Here is a 14,747-nt window from a genome sequence, read left to right as displayed (position 1 = left end):
CATGCGACGTTTAAAAATTACCGCCGCCATTTTATTTTTTTACAGAGAAATTGTTCAACGAAGCTGTCCGAAAATTTCACTGAATTTTCTTTGTGCTGCCGATAAAATTTAGTGAAATTTCCAAACAGATTCAACCAACAATTTCTCAGTAAAAAAATAAAATGGCGGCGGAAATTTTTAAACGTCGCATGGCGCTTGTGATACTTTGCCTGGAAGGTGACGATATCATGAATTAGAATAAATGATATTGTTAATGTATCATGAATTAGAATATACATACATTTTGTAATTAGGAACTACAACTTCTGTCTCAGTTTAGGAACAACGTATATACCCTTAGTTCCCCTGTGCACGTAAAGTATTTTTACCGATGGCTCAGAAATTGTAGTTCCAGATTTGTAAAGGATAGTCCAGTTATTCCAAAACTACGAAAAGTTTTTAGTTTACACAGCCTCTCTTGAGGGGCATTCTACGTAGCCCTTAGTCATGATTTCATTTTATTTTTCATTTTAAACGTGACCTAGTCTGGTACTTTTTAAATTTTTTTTAAATATCAAAATAAATCAACGAAATGAATAAACAACAATGGTACTTGGGAATGCTTGGCAACTTTGCCGTCGTGATCGGAACCGTAAGCTGTCCGCCTTGACCGGAAATGCTTCTTTTAAGAAGGAAACACGTACCCGGTCATCTACCATGTTCGACTCCCCGGATTTCGGGGTGACTGACCCCTCAATCACCGATTCTTTCGCTCAAACGCCCTTCGGAATTTCATTCTGTTTTGATTTCTATTGTTTCATTGTTACTCCGTCCTTATCTATCTCTTTCCAACCACCTTGCAACGAGTCTCGTCTAATTGCAAGGAGCTTGCACGTTGAAAGTGACGTCGACGTAACGATTGGGCTGCATTTTGCATTTTGGAGCCATAAATTCTGACCCGGTTTAAAAACAACATATTTGCCTTTCGTTTCCCCATGCACATAAGTGTTTTTTCAGATGAGCCAAAATTTATAGTTCCAAATTGCAAAATGCAGTCAAATTCTAAAATTAGAATGCCAAGAAAGCGGATTTGCGGGAATTTAGCTGGAAATATCAACTGCAGTAACGTTGCAAAAAGTTACTTTTGCCAGGGGCGGACTGGGTCGAGAAATTCAGGCGGGGGGGGGGGGTCTTCCAGGAAGGTTTTGAGGGCCCTCCCCCCAGAGAAAGGGGAATCCGAGACCCTTTCTCGGAAAATCTTGAAAATTACTACCCTCTCAGACTGAATTTTAAGCCATTTTCGTGAGATATTTCATAAAATCATCTTGAGAACGGATTTTTCTGGAGAAGAATTATTTACGTAGTCTTAATCTTTGACAGTAGAGAGGTAATCATCATGGGTAATCAACGCAAAGGTGCTCTCTAACCCTCTGCGTATAAGCAGTTTTTAAAGTAATTTTAACCGTTTGAAATTATGCGAGAAAAACTGAGATACTTGTTCTGCGAATTAGGATCCAGCGCTTGATTCCGAGATACATGGATTCACAATTGGGGCCCTGGGTCGGGTTTTTACGTACCTTGAATTTAGACCGAACAAAGAGTATGGCTGTGTAGAACAGCACGTTTAAATCTCAGTGGAAGCCTCTATTAATCCTAAAACGTGTCATTGCTATGTTGGGCTCTAATTCCAATGAGATGCTCAAGGAGTGTCTCGAATAGCGCATGCAGCTTTACCATTGATCATTCTGTGACTAATTTTTCATTCAGCCCATTTTACACAGTAGCCGCTGCGAGGTACGGTTTTTGCGAATTAGCGCCGAGATACGCGGAAAAAGGAGTTCTTGTCTGAATAACTCTCGATTGTGTTTGACTAAAATATTTCGATGGCAGGTAAAAGACATTCCCTACAACTCATTTATGCAGCTTGGCTCAACTCAAATCAAGTTTCGTAATTTGGCAGTTTTACAATTGATGTGTTCTTTCATCGCATTCCACCTTATTTTTCTTTTCTCATGAAAATATTCTTCAGTGGCATATCATGAAACTGACTCACTGCTTTTTAAAAGCAATGATCAGTGCTTCATAGACCCGAGGATATTTCGTTTGTTCCAGGCTACTTTCTCATCCCCGCGTTCAAGTCTCCGAGGCTTAATCCTCTTGACAAAGACCTTAACTCGTTTACGGAGGGGTTACCGGAGCGGCATCTTCAGTTATTACTCCCTCTTCCATGGGCAATTAGAAGATACGTTTCGTGTTATTTTGAGAATTCAGGATTTATCTGAAGTTTTTTCCTTAATTTATTTTGCTTCCTTACAAAATTCAGCTAAAATTGCTCTCCCATTTCTCGGGAGGGTCGATTTCTTGGAAATATTGGCAAAGTTATTCTCGTAGATCGTGAGTCTACAAATATCTCCTCACAATATTTCGTTTCTAGGTTGAAAAAGTGTAACTGTACATTTCACAATGCGAAATTCCCGCTGACCAATCTCTTCTTTACTGGGAAACTGTTAGGTAATTTTATTGATAGTTCACAGATTTTTCTTCTGATTACATGGTCATCAAACTTTTATTCCAAAATTACACAGTCATATCCTACTTCAGTTACATAAAGTCTTAAGATTAACGCGCTACGCATAACGTCTGAGGCGCGAAGCGCTGTGGGAGATTGGACCGCGAGGCGATCAGGGGGACGTACCCGCTAATTCTAATAAAAATTACGCTGCTCGAGTCAATTTTTCAACCTTGGAATGGAGTGACTTTCCTTCTTCTGATAAATGACGAATCGTGAAAAACGCAAGGAAAACGTAGTGAAGAGAAAAGAATGGAGTGAGCTCTAGAAGTTCTTGCATGATTACAAATCATTAATCCGGAGCTAACAAAGTCGTGAACCTGGATGGAGAAACTTTTGTGGGCTCCAATCGACGAGCAATTTGAGAGAACGAGGAGGGCATAAAACTTTTGAGGGCTCCAATTGACGAGCAATTGGAGAGAATCGGCCGGGAATAAAAGCCAAGGTGTAAAATTTCAGACTGGGATTGCACCGTAAAACAGAATTAAACAGATGTTTCCTCATTTTGTGACGTTACAGGCCTGTTTACATCGATCGCGAGTGCTTGATGCGCTCAGTGGCGTGGTGTGCTTTGCGATATATCGATTGATCTGCCATTTAAATCCATGGAAAAGGATCGATAAACAGCGTGTTCGCAACGAACACCTTAATGATCGATTATTTACCATAGCTTCAAATGAGGAAGTATCGATTATTCACGCCGCGCCACGGGATGCGCTGGAAGCTGCCATGAGCATGACTACGCGATGAACCGCGTTAAACAGAAAGGAACCATCAGCTATTGCTAAGAATTGGGCAATTTAATTTTTTACGTGTAGACGGTTGCGCGGATTTTTGTACGAATTTCAGTTAATTTTCTGCATAGAACGAAGCAAATTTCTTTACATTTTCAAAGGAATTCGTGCCAAAGTTCTCACGTAAAAAATTAAAATGCCCTGTTAAATTTGGCAATAGCTGATGTGGCTTGGTTCCTTCCTGTTAAACGCGATCCAAATATATGAATGTTGCTAGTGATACTTGACCGAGAATATTTGAACCTCTTTACAGTCTATACAAATAATACTGGCTCTACTTGCAAAAAAGTACAAACCTATTGCGGACAGTAATCTCAAGCCAAAATATATGTACCAAAGAATAAAACTATGAGAATAAAACATTTAAAAATTCGTGAGCCGTTTTGGCCGACCCCCCTCCCCTCCATTCCACCTCATGCAAGCCACTAGGAATCCAACCTCTCACCTCAATTTGGAAATAAGTAAGCCTGGTTTGACCCTATTCTACCCGCAATTTTTCAAAAACAAAACAGAAAAAAACGCTGAAAGCCCCTGTAAAAATTCTTTTTTTTGGAAATTATCGGAAGGTCACTTTTTTATTAAAAAAGCGAGACTTGTGTAATCCTCGGCCTGGCCCCCTCTCTAGACTCCACAGGCCAAGCTTAACCCCCCCCCCCCCCCAAAGTGCCTTACGTAACACTCGAACGGCCCAAAAACATTTTGTACGCACGCCGCGGCCGTATCGCACAGTGATCGGAAGGAACAAGTTTTTTAACATACTATTTGTGGGTAATGGGAACATAGCCCTTGGGCGAACTGTTTTTGTTTATTGATTTCTGTCAAAATTCATCAAGCAGTACTATGCTAGACAATTCCTAACACTGCGTCCATACTTTTCCCTCGGAAATTATGCTTCTCCGGTGGTGGATACCCGGATCAGTGGCGTGGCGTGCTTTGCGATATATCGATTGTTATGCCATTTAAACCCATGGAAAAGGATCGATAAACAAGGTGTTCGCAGCGAATACCTTAATAATCGATTCTTTGCCATAGGTTTAAATGGCATAACAATCGATTTATCGCAATTCACGCCACGTCACTGACCCGGATCATTCAAATATGGGCAAGTAACTAAACCCGCGATGAGTGTGCGATTGCAATCTAGTTTTCAAATTGAGAAAAAAGGAAAATATTTGTGACTTGTATGGATGATGAAACATTTATGAGCGGATATATGGTGATGATATTGGGATGCATGTTGGTGATTTCCTACCTTTTCGAATAGGATGATGGGTCTGAGTCGTTAGGAAGGTACTCATGAATCTGTAACAACAAAAAAATACGAAAAACAATTGATACTTCATTTGTTGGAGCATATTACATTAATGGAATGGTTTATAAAAAATATATAGATTTAAATGTTGGAAACTTACATTTTTTATTCGTAAATTTCAGTTAATATATTGATCTGCATGAAAAAAGTAGTGTAAGATACTTTAAGTTTAAGTATGAATTGATTGACGAGTCTAACAACATTTTTCTAATTCTTGGGTAAAACAGAACTTTATTAGGAACGCGCTCTAAATTTGTATTCTTCTCCGAGGATTTTTTTTTATTTGATGATGTCAGAATCACATAATTTTTAAATCAGCGCAAATTAAATTCTTAAAATCAGCTCCAATGTTGGAGGCATGTATACCTTATATTGACCGGTATTATAGAGTACCAAACTATTTTTGAAGAATGGTGTATAAATAAGGTGAAATAAGGTCCCAAGAAAGTCATGATCGAGTGCGCAAACTTGGGTCAATTTTTCAAAAGGATCTTGCAACGAAGCTATTCACAGAGTGGCTTCCACTTACATGTGCATGGGAAACGAAAACGAGACTAAACAGCACATTGCTTAAGTGGCAGTCTATACGTTGAGAACCAAATTGCGAGACTTCTGTCTCACGTAGAAGTCGGCTGCATTGTTTTCATTTCTCACAATACATTTTAACTTAAGGCAGTGATAGCAGTGAATACGTTAAAAAGCCTCAAGCTTGTTGCCAATAATATTATTTATAAGGGTCCGATTTTAACGAAGGATTTGCCACAGGCCAATCAAGCCCCCTTTTCTTCTTTAAATATTGAGGTTTTTAGTCAGGATTATATGCATTTAATCATTATTTTTAAAAAAAAAAAAAAAAAAAAAAAAAAAAAAAATACTACACGTACAGGACCAAAACATTGATACTGAGCTAGACCAAATCATCGCTTGTGAACCGTTTTTTTACCTTCCAACATGTAAATTTCACAAATTTTTAATTTTCAATGTTCAGTTAATTAATACAGACGAATCAAGAGATTTGAAACTATGCCAAAGTGATCACTCGTATCGTTAATTCAGATTCAAAGATCCAAAAATCAGATTCGTGTCGGACCAATATTTGCATCAGTAACCATAATAACCAGGGATACTTAATAAGTGCGTAACCATGTCATCGTAACCATGGACCATCGATGAGTTGTTTGGATTTTGTTGACCGTGAGAACAATATGGACATTTCTCTTGTTTGGAAGGTGCAACGTACCAGGTGCTATTTTTTTCTATCTTTTTTTCTTCGATTTCAAGGCCACTTTAATGTTCATCCAACTGAAGATGGCTGTATTTCCAGTCAAAATGTTACGGATCTTTTAATTTGCGTATTTAGCCTTGTTCCTCGCGGTTTTGTTTTTATAAATTTTTGGCATTGTCTTTGTCACGGGCTACTACGTAAAAGCATTTCTCATACCTTGCGTGACCATAATAGAGGGGTTTGAAGGACAAGGCACGTAAGTGCAGTTTTTGCTATTATCAGAGATACGTATTTGAAGTTTCAAAATTACTCGGATCCTTATGGCGGAAAGAAAATTCAAACTGACTTTTTGATGCTAAAAAATTGGAATTTTTGAGCGAATTTTTCACAGAATATGCAGTAAGACTAGTTTTACTTGAAATCATTATACCTCCATTTTTTTAAAAACTGCACTCATGTGCCTTGTCCTCCAAGCCCCTCGATATGGGTATCAGATAAAAACAAATATTCAATAAGTCACAGAAAAAAAATCGTTGCTCTTACAATGATCATAGTGAATTCTGGTACGTACATAATTTTCTATGGTCGTAGTTAGGTACAATATGTTGCTTTTGTAGTAACACTTATTTCGGTTCCGATAACAATACAGATTCTTACCGCACAAGAAGTATTGTTACGAGAAAAGAAATATTGCAGGTAAGACTAGAAAAGTAGTTGGAGCCTGTAATCCACAATGAGGATTGTTAGAGGAGCAATTCTATTTCTTTCGTGTACCTTATAAATTGCTTATTTAGGATAAACATCAATAAAAAGAGAGATATTAGAGAAATTTGAGGAATGAGGATGCTCGACCCAAGGTGAATCTTCAGCGCCACCGGGTAGATCCACTATCTTCCTCACGAATGATATGTGCGAGAGAGATCAACAACAAATACGCGTTCTTCATTTCCGTGCCAAACGCCGTTTGTGCAACTGATTTCTCCCGTAATCGTGTTGGAAAAATTAACAGCAAAAAAACTGTCGGTCCTAACAAAATTCTGTTCTGTGACGCCATAATCTGTGAAGAATATCCCGGACATTCATTTCTTGCTGTGGGGTAGGATCAATATCTCTATGCCGCAAATCAGCGTGATCTTATGTTCGTAAAAATGTGTCACTGACACATATTCATAATTCTAAGACTTTCCTTCAACAATTTTTAACACATTGAACGCTTCTAAAATGATTTTAGTCTAGTGCTAGAACATCCCCGAGTCACAAATTTGAAAGTGTCGTTGAATGATTTCAGAGACACGTCAAAAAGTCTGAATTTTTAAACTGAGTGATTTCATTTTCATTTCACTCCTGCTCCATATCGGCGGTGAAACTACCAGACCACGTATCTCGTTTGCGGTGATTAAAAATCTCCGATCCCATTCAGGGCCGGATTAAGGGGTGGCCACATGGGCCGCGGCCCATGGCGGCAAATCGAAGGGGCGGCAAAAATTTGCAATTTTTTTAAGTGTAGGTATAAAAAAAAAATCGGATTTAGACAAAAAAAAATTACAAACGAGAAAAGGCGACAAAATCTCTCTTTTACTGAGAGTATAGTAATTTCTAATTTTGTCGTCTCTTAGTGATACAAGAGACAGCACCTTCAATTAGTCGAGTTAAGAGAGAAACCAAACACGCAATTTGGCCTGGAACGGCGCGACTTTGAGAGAAAGATAACGAGACTTGAGATGAAAAGGAGAAGCCCTCGGCGTGGCGATCGGCATGTAACACATATTAGCGCCTACAAGACTGCTCGAATACTTCTCGCATTGCATCAAACACAGTGCGGTCATTGCGGTCAGCGTGAAACGGATAGCGCCTACAAGAATGCATGAATACTTCACGCATTGCGCCGAACACAGTGCGGTCAGCGTGAAACGCATAGCGCCTACAAGACTGTCTGAATACTTCACGCTTTGCGCCAAACATGGAAGGCCTTGTCCACACAGAGATAGGTTTACGAAACTTAACTTTCGCGCAAAGTTCCGTGAACTTTTGCTAGTGTTGACAGGGCTTTCCCTAAAAATGTGTTCAACACGAGTAAATGCGTGCTACGCACCCCTCTCCCGTTGGCACGTTCACTTGTTGGTTTTTATCGGGGGCGGCAAGTAGGTGAATCCGGCCCTGATCCCATTTTATTTTTTTGAAGGAGAACAAATCAATATTTCTACTTGAAATTTTCTTCCCATAGAGAGGATAAAACACGGAAGTTGTCACGAATTGATGTCGAGTAGTTTTCCATTTGAAAAATAACGTATGACAAGAAGTCTACAGCATCGGAAACCGAGGTACGTGGTCTGGTAATTTCATCGTCGATGTACAATTCAAACAATATTCAAAACAAGGATAACCATTTCTTGCTCATTTTAGAGCAAACATTTGGATGCCGTCTCGTAAAATAGAAACAGAGTTGGTCGGGAAATGTTTTTTCGATCCTTTGGTTCTCATACTTGCCTTGTTTCTATCGCTATTAAAATAGCAGATATTTAGTATGCTACATTGGTTTGTATCATTATATAAATCTCTAATGTATTATCCCTCCGTATCATCTGTGTTCCCTGAGCTCTTGATAGGTCTGTTGAACCAACCATAATTTTGGAAACGGCGCATGGGTGCGTATAAAAATTCATTGGCAGGCGTGCGGTGATCCAGTGGGAACCAACTCGTTCCGTCTCAGGAACCGTCTTGGCTCGTTATTGCAAAACGTAAAACTCCAAAAGCGCGTTTAGCGAAGAGGAACCACACGATCGGCGCGCGTATCTGCCAGCCAATTCTTACGAGCACTTACGCGCAGTCTCCCAAAACACGGTCACTCCGAAGCCGAAATCGGACATTCTCTCAACATCCTCCTTTTTGCATAACGCCAACCATTCGTGCTATTGGTTTCTCTATGCAGGAAGGTACCTTTATGAATGAGCCAGAAATGGTGGTTCCATATTGTGTAATGTATTACATTTGAGATTCGCTCTCCTCGGGATGATAGGTAAGCGAGCACTATTTCTTCAAATCTCCGATATATAAAACAGGGGCGACTGGTGTGCAATGAACAGCGATTGATTTTGCAGTTACGTCGCTCGACACACCTATAAATTGGATCACATTTAGCAAAAAGGAACCAGCGCGGTTACAGAGTTGTAAAAATGTTTGATATTCATAATTATCTAAAAAAAACTCTCCCAGAATTGCAAGTCGTTTTTACTTCCCACCAAAAAATGTTTAATTTTAAAGGACAATAATTGTGAAAATTTTAATACTATACATACATTTAGTATTTTTTAAAGAGGAGAAGAGGTTGCACACTATTGAAAACACTGTTACCGCGCTGGTTCCTTTTTGAGAAATGTGATCCAATATGGGCCACCCTTAAAAAGCGCGGCAAAACGATTGATATCCAAATAGCCCATTTACGCGTCATGTTGATCTCTTGTAAGTACTTGTGCTGATAATTCAAATTGTTGGTATAAAATGGACCAATGACACCCATTTTTTAAAATTCACTTTTGAGAAGCACGGAGTGCGCAAAGCTTCTAGAAATTTTTCAGATTTATTAACTCTAGATGCCAAAGAAATTAGTTTTGAAAATGCTAAAAATGGGACCCGTTTGAAATGATATTTTCGGTGGGCTCTGCGTAGCTAGGCGGGAAAAACTGCGTTTGCTGATTTGCTGAACTCGCAGCTCCAGCATCGCTTTGCTAGGTGCGTCAAATTGACGATCGGCGGCTATCGATCGATCGAATCGCGATTAGCTTTTTCTTCCCTTTGAAATGCTTGTTTGAAAATTTGAATGAATTTTTTGGTTTTTTCACCAAATTTTACATTAGAAGAATCACACTATAACCCGGCAAAAATTCCTTGCCTCTGCTTCATTGGCTACATGATGAGTTATATATTTTTGAGGTAGTTTTCGTACGTTACCCAATTTCAATCATCGAATACGTTAAGGTTCATTAGTATACCACTTAAAGGGGGTCCTTAAGCCGCGATGGTAGTTTGAGTAAGCTCTGCTGGATTTTATGAGCCATAAGTTCTAGTTGGGATTCCTAGTTGATATACCAACACACAGTGGTAATTTTTGAAATTCGGCAACAGTATGGGCTAACATATTTAAGCCTGGAGGCGCCAGATTAGGCCGCCTCATCTGGAATCGATTGTTTACGATGGACTTAAATGGAGGAAAAATAGTGTTGCCAACTTTCATAAATCACCTCTAAGACCAAAGCGGGTAGAAAATGTGGCATGAGAGCTCATAAAGTTGAATTTTTAAGAAGTAGAGTTCAAAGAAATGACCTTGACTCGACCAATCGGTCCCGGCGGTTGTTGCTACTTCTCTGAAAAATCTCGAGATAGCTCACTCCGACTCATTGAGTCTTAATCGCAAACCCAGTTCCATCTCTAACCTTCACCTTTGAACTTTAAAAGGGATGACACGTCTATGAGATATGCTAATAAAGCTTATAATTGTCAGAATTTTACGTTATTAGTAGTAAAATTAAAATAATCGCCAATTTTGGAGTCATACATTTTAGCATAATTGGACAGATTTGTCTGAAATTAGCCTGACTACGTTAGGTGTTGCCTAATTTTTCTAATATTTTATTTTTGAAAGAGGAGTAAGAGACTCTGAAACTTGAAATTTTTTGAGTATATTCATGGGGTATAGTCCCAGAGAGTTCAAAGGCGTTAAAAACAGTTCATTTCTCAGTCGATAAAATAAAACACGAGAAAAAATTTGGAAACATAAAATGCGGTTAGGCTGATTCTAGTCATAAATGCGTTCAATGAATGTTGAGGATCGACTTTCGACTCATTTAACTCGTTTGGTATCTTCCTTAAAATCTACTTGGCAAGAGCCTTTATACCCGGAGCGTTTGGCTGTGCAATACTAGGCACCTACGCGAAGGGGGGGGGGGGTGTAGGGCTCTTGAATGCCACGGGCATTCGCAAACTTTAAGTACTTGTTTCTTTACGTAAAAGTTTACGATAAACACCGCGATGGTTTTCTTTGACATGAACTCTCGTGCTCAATAAAAGCACTCAAAGTTGAGGCTGCAGTGAAGGGGATCCGATACGTCATGGAAGATACCACCTCCATGTCCAGTCTTTTCCATGCCCCAAAATTCGAATTTTCACAACGGTCACTTTTACGCGGGAACGGATCCGGAACTCTCGTGACGTCACAGTACATGACAAACCTAGTCTCTCCATCGTTTACAATGAATTTCTCCATAAGGAATAGGCAGCCGATTGACGAAGAGACCAGGTCTGTCATGTACTGTGACGTCACGAGTGTACCGGATCCGTTCCTGCGTAAGAGACGTTTTGAATGAATCGGTTCCTATAACAGTTTTTTTTTAGATTGGAAGGTGATTTCGATATTTTTTAAAAACGCCCTGGTTCTTTTCGTGGGATTTACCATTGGAATCAGTTATCGATTCGCAAATCTCCGCACCTTGCAACAGGCCCGTTGCCACACACCTAGCACGGCGCGTGATGCGTGATGTTCATGTGTCCCTCGTCGAATCGGCGTCCGTGAGGGACGGAATCGGCGTGGTCCGTTGGGTAACCGTCGGCGTCGTAGTGCGGGACTTGCTGTCGAGCCCCTTTGACCAATGACCATCTTTGCCATCCCGTATATAATCGAGAGCAGGCCGTACACCGCAATATCTCAGGCCCGCCTCTCCCGCCATATGGTCGATTGGCCGTACCTACTCAATACCGATTTCTCTCAAAATTCAAGCTGTCTCCAGTTCAGCCCCCCCCCCTCCCCTCTTATACTAAGCTTAAAGTAGCGTAGCCAGAAATTTTTTATGGAGGGCGGCGCCCATACCTGAAAAAATTTATGAAAATGATAAAAAATGACGGGGGTTTTTTATGGGGAGGGGGAGGGAAGTTTCTCCAGTCATGGAGAGGGGGAGGGGTGGCAGAACTCCTGGACCCTCCCCTGGTTATGCCACCGATCGTCTGAGGAAGAAGAATTGAAAGTTGTGTTGGGTTATTTACTGTCTTGCTCTGAGACTTAAAATATATCGTGATTAAATGGTATTTTACTGATAGCTTTAAGGCAGACACGCGCTCAAAAAAAAAAAAAAAAAAAGTTTACGATAATAAACTAAACTTCACCCTACAACCCATCTGCCAAAGAATTTCAGTCATTTTTAACAGAAACGGAGGAAAATTTCTCCACAACAAAGGTAACGCCTCAGGTAATATTTCCACTGCACATTGGCAATTTTTCGGTACCCAGTTTGTAAATTTTTGCTTCACCAGGTAGAAAGAGCGACCACATAGTAAACGCAATGTTTTGATATCACTATACGAATGATTTTTAGGTGGTGAGATCTGTGATCGCGAGAATACTGACCGACTAGAAGCGACGCAGAGAGGGCGTTGCGAAATACGCGCTATCCCTATCAGACGATGCCAACAAAAAGTAGGTGCGTAAAAGAAAGTTGCAAGCTTGCAAGAAATACGAAGCTTGTTACGAATCTCGAAATTTAATGGTAAGAAACCTCGTAAAAGTTTATTTTCGCTCTCTCACGTTGATGCACTGCTGCGATCGAAGTTCTTCGCAGACTTGACAGGAATTACAATTACAGCCTCTTCTACAAGACTTAAAGTCACTTCTCTCGAACAGTCAAGTCTCTTACGGGCATTTACCTAATCAGTGAATTTTCAGTTACATAAATACAAGAAACTCGTCTTGCATGCAAACACTGAAACCTGTTTTAAGACACGAACGCAAGAATTCGTATTATGGTATGAGTCCTGAAATTTCTTTTCGGTATGAGAATACCTCGATCAATTTCTCGCTCGCACAATACAACAAAAATCTATTCTGGGTCCGCGTTAACATTGAAATTTCTTGGGATTAAATGCTTCCCTACCCACCCTGCAAAGGCTAGAGGCCAACATTGGAAAGAAATTGCCAGGCAATATTGAACCCTCAACATTGAGACAGAAAGTGATATTGAGCCATCGGAGATATTAATTCAGTATCCATTGAAAACACTACTATCAATACATTGAAGTGGTACTGTCACAGAATGTTGATATAATATCGCCTGGCAATATCAAAGACACTATCGCTTGTAAATGTTGAAAAGAAAGAAGGAATGTTATTGATAAAAACAAGTAGCGGAAATACACCAGGCTGAACAAAAATCCTCAGTACCGGTTTTTGCTAAAATTGACTTGAAATGTCGATACAATATCCCCTGGAAATAAATATTTCTGCCTCATACGTGATGCTGATGCAACAATGCTACAACACCCTCCATCTGTCGGGTGGGGGGGGGGGGTGAATCAATATTGGCGGGCAACATCTCTTCATAGGGTGGGTATTTACGTGAAAGCCAAATAACCTCGTATTGTCAGAGAAGGGATATTTAAGCGGACTTGCAATATTGATACAATATCCCCTGGAAATATAGATTTCTGCCTCAAACGTGATGCTGCCGCAACAATGCTACAACATCCTCCATCCGTGGTGTTAGGAATGGGGGGGGGGGGTGTGGAACAATGTTGGCGGGCAACATCTCTTCATAGGGTGGGTATTTACGTGAAAGCCAGAATAACCTTGTATTATCGGGAAGGGATATGTAAGCGGCAAGTACTCACCGAGTTTAAGGGATTGACCTCGAGAGGAAAGTATCCTTAGTATCCGTTTTTTGGCGAAAGCATAAACACACGACACTGCCGAAAAGTCGACGGGAACAAGAACAAGCGGAGCGACAAGTGCGGTGATAAGACACGTGAGCGCGGGGCGAAATCCGAGCCACTCGGAGTGAAAACAAACTGACGGGGGAGCGCCGTGTTGGAAGTATCCGAGGTGCCTCGGGTTTTACTCACTAACCGGTCGGTGGCTGCTCAGGCGGAGCGCGGCGCGACGGTGCTCGGCGGGAGGCAGGGCGGGCGGCGCACAGTGGATCGAGTCAATAGGAGAAGTCGGACAAAATTTGAAAACTTTAAACGCTTATAACTCCGTTTATACGAAATTTTGAGGTTCTAGAAAGTGGTTCCATTGGTTTCCTCGTAAGATTTTCTATAATAATCACCCCTTAAAATTTAAAATGTGATGAAATAAACATCAAAATTTGCAGTTTTAGTCAACAATTCCATGTCCGACCTCTCTGATTGACTCGATCCACTGTGCGTCGTCAAGTGGACGTATTTAAACCAATAAGAACTTTCTTCATCGCAGTCAGGGCCTTGAACCGAAGAATACATCTTGACGCTAGGCCATGCCGCATGAAGTAGTTGCTTTCAATTTAAAAGGTCCCATAATTGGGGCCCGCAGAGGTCGCAAAAAATAATGCTGCCATGGGCTGAAATGACGTCATCGTCGAAGGGCCAGGTTGTATACAGGAGGACTCAGAAGAAAAAAAGAAAGGAAGAGGAAGCGAGGAAGATGAGAACAGTTATAGCTCCTGACAATTTCATGTCCGACCTCTCTCATTGACTCGATCCACTGTGCGGCGGGAGGCGGCAGGGGGACGCGACACAGCCAGCGCCAGAGACAGCGATCGGGACTGCAGCGGCGAAGAAGGCGCGGCGCTGGTTCCAGCGATCCTGCTCGCGGGTCTCGCGGGGTGTCTCGCAGAAAGGAGTTACGGGCTTGCAGGACAGGACTTGCGACCGGACCGAGGCAGAAGGAGCTCGCCTCGCATTCAACTTACTTTCTTCACCTCAGCTTGCCAGTCGGCTCCAGTTGCGTCACACTAATTGCTCCGTTCAAAGCTGAGCCACCGCTGACGCCGCGCCCGCCTGCGCCGCGCTCGACCGACACGGTTCTCAAGGACCATCTCCATGCCGAATTTTGACCCGACTTGAAAGGAA

The 14,747-nt window shown here is 41.0% G+C and overlaps 1 protein-coding gene across 4 annotated transcripts in view; it reads right to left on the bottom strand.

The window, feature by feature from the left end:
- Cht6 (Chitinase 6) overlaps positions 1 to 13,782 on the bottom strand; it is a 74,532-nt gene extending 60,750 nt beyond the window's left edge. For 2 of the 4 annotated variants that reach the window (XM_019060995.2, XM_019060997.2), the window contains exons 1-2: positions 13,530 to 13,779; positions 4,595 to 4,644 (exon numbers count right to left, since the gene is read on the bottom strand). The gene's annotated coding sequence lies outside the window, so the exon portion shown is untranslated. Of the gene's footprint in view, positions 1 to 4,594; positions 4,645 to 13,529 lie in introns of all 4 variants that reach the window. The other 2 variants (XM_019060998.2, XM_072296895.1) reach the window with 2 other exon arrangements.
- Positions 13,783 to 14,747: the final 965 nt, after the last annotated feature.

The sequence above is a fragment of the Bemisia tabaci genome, chromosome 2 (assembly GCF_918797505.1).
Source record: "Bemisia tabaci chromosome 2, PGI_BMITA_v3".
In the NCBI taxonomy this organism is placed as follows: Eukaryota; Metazoa; Arthropoda; class Insecta; order Hemiptera; family Aleyrodidae; genus Bemisia; species Bemisia tabaci.
Note: the sequence above shows the minus strand (reverse complement) of the source record. Positions and strands in the feature narration are given on the sequence as shown.